Source organism: Babylonia areolata, chromosome 25 (genome assembly GCF_041734735.1).
Source record: "Babylonia areolata isolate BAREFJ2019XMU chromosome 25, ASM4173473v1, whole genome shotgun sequence".
In the NCBI taxonomy this organism is placed as follows: Eukaryota; Metazoa; Mollusca; class Gastropoda; order Neogastropoda; family Buccinidae; genus Babylonia; species Babylonia areolata.
The window spans coordinates 24,542,479-24,544,978 of NC_134900.1; the positions used below are offsets into that span (position 1 = coordinate 24,542,479).

The following is a 2,500-nucleotide window of genomic DNA, read 5'->3' on the forward strand; positions in this document are numbered from 1 at the left end:
ATGAAAATTGAGTATTTTGTAAAACTAATAACATGTAGAGCCAAGTACAAGTACTTCTAAACGTCGTATGAAGTGAAAAGGACTTCATTTTGAGAAAAGTCAAGACTGGAAATTTTTTCGTTTCATCGTGATCAGTTCAAGGGTATTAACTCGCATGGTTTACAATTTTTAACTGTGAATTCCAACTGATTCTGTGGATATTTTTATGGCAGTTTGGGGCATAATCCAGTAAGTGATGAGGCGTTCACAAATCTTTCTCTGAATAAATATTTCACGGTCTCCTTCTCTAACTTTCCATCACATGTTATCGTGTATTGTCCATTGAATATAGGATTGAACGGGCAGGTCAACAACTTGAAACAAAATGGCGTCGTTCGCGTTCGTGAAGAATATGAGCACGCGCTTTGAATGTGTATAAATATGTGTATGCAATTGATTTTTACCCATGACCTTCAGGGTTCAGCCAACATATCTGTAAAGTCCACTCGTCATATTGATTTTAGTATTTTCCGAAAATGACCACTTGGGCGAATGAACATAGTGAAAGCCCGGTACACTGAGAGTAAAACACACAAGCTTTTTATATATTGAGTATAATTTCAAAATGTAATGTTTAAGATGAGAAAGATCAGTTTAAAGCAAATTAAGTCCCCTAGCATTGATTACAGAGTCACAGTAATTTCCCTTTTTGACTATCTGCACTAAAACGTTTGCAAAATAAATAAAACTTCCATGCTTAGCAAAAGAAGTTCCTGTTTGAACAAAAAATGATAATAATGACTGCTCTTGTTGTTGGGTCAGAATATCAGATCAAGGTGCCAAGTTTAGAGAATACAAAAAATATAAATATAACAGTAAATGCAGTTTGCATATAATTAGGCTTCTTTTTTTATTTTTTGTGCCCATCCCAGAGGAACAATATTGTTTTAAACAAGATGACTGGAAAGAACTGAATTTTTCCTATTTTATGCCTAATTTGGTGTCAACTGACAAAGTATTTGCAGAGAAAATATCAATGTTAAAGTTTACCACGGACACACACACACACACAGACAACCGAACACCAGGTTAAAACATAGACTCACTTTGTTTACAGAAGTGAGTCAAAAAGCATCGATATCAATCGCAACTATCAAGAGGACAATAGTCACTTTATCACTCAGCGTGGTAACAAGAGTCTGATATCAGCTTTATCAGGTGGGTGAGTCACAGAGTGTTCACACTACACATCTACTTCCCTCTTGATAACTCTTTGTACGCAATGCAATGCTTCTCTCGAAAACGCCTTTTGTTAACACTACACTATAATTCAAACTGCCACTTGTATACAACTTCTGTAGTTCTCGAAATTGATGAACGGTTTTCTGTGTACGTTTTGTCGTGCTGTGTTGTGCTGCGTTGCGTTGTGTTGTTTTTGAGTTGTGTTGTTTTGAATATCTTGAATTTATAGATAAAGAAAAGATGTCTCTGTTCCCACCCGCCTTCTCTGCTTGCTTGCTCTTTTTTTTTTCTTTGCTTTCCGAGTGTGGTGCATGCATTGAAGGTAATTTTCAGTCATGTGTCATCTTCACTGGTGTGCAAGGATGAGTGAATAAAAAAACACCAGAAGAATTTCCTGTCAACATTGGTATAATAAAAGCTTGTCTCTCTCTATTGTATTGCGTTGTACTGTATTGTACTGTGTTCTGTTGTGTTCTATTGTACTACTTTTTCTTTTCTCACAACATATCTTATCTGTTTACTAAATGGTAAAGAATGGTTACTGTCTCCATTCACAAGGTACACAACTTCGTCAGTGCTGCTTATGCTACCGATTCAGCTAGCACACAGGTATATAAAAGGTACACTGGAAGAAACCCAGGCACGTCCTCAAAAAGGAAGCGCCAGGCCTGTCCTTATAATTTATTAATTTTCATATTTTAAGGTTTGTTAATTTCCATATTTTATCTGTGTGAAATCTTTGTGGAATTCGTGGAGAGCGTGTGGCCAGAGCAAAGCGCCACTATATTTTGGGGGTTTTCATCTGCTTGTGGGTTTACTTTGCTTTATCATCAAAGCGGAGTTTTTGACTCACGTGAATTAAACAAAGCGAGTCTGTGTGATGATCCAGATGTCTGTGTGGTTTCCCGTGGTAAACTTTAACATTTTCTGGGCGACTACAAGAGGCACGGAACCAAATTTGCTAGGGTGACAGGTGTTGATAAGATTTTTTTGAAGTGATTCACTTCATGGTGATACAGTTACCAGGGTGAGACTTCAAAATTCAAGGTACAACATAGAAAGGAAAAAAAAAAAACACAACAAAACAATACCGATGTTATATCTTACATCCAATTTTGCTCTAACTTGGTATTATGACTGGTCAGGAAAACAGCGTGATCCCTATAGAAGTTGACACAGCACACAGCTAAAGACCTAGGGATCACAAAATGACAAATGATACTGATGGTTTCAGGTGTTTTACAAAACAAGTAAATTTCTCTTGTTAGTGGTAATAATG

The 2,500-nt window shown here is 36.6% G+C and overlaps 1 protein-coding gene across 1 annotated transcript in view; it reads right to left on the reverse strand.

Annotated features, from left to right (window-relative positions):
- Window positions 1-2,500, reverse strand: part of LOC143299538 (venom serine carboxypeptidase-like) — a 29,403-nt gene that overhangs the window by 13,956 nt on the left and 12,947 nt on the right. The gene's annotated exons all lie outside the window — the stretch shown is intronic.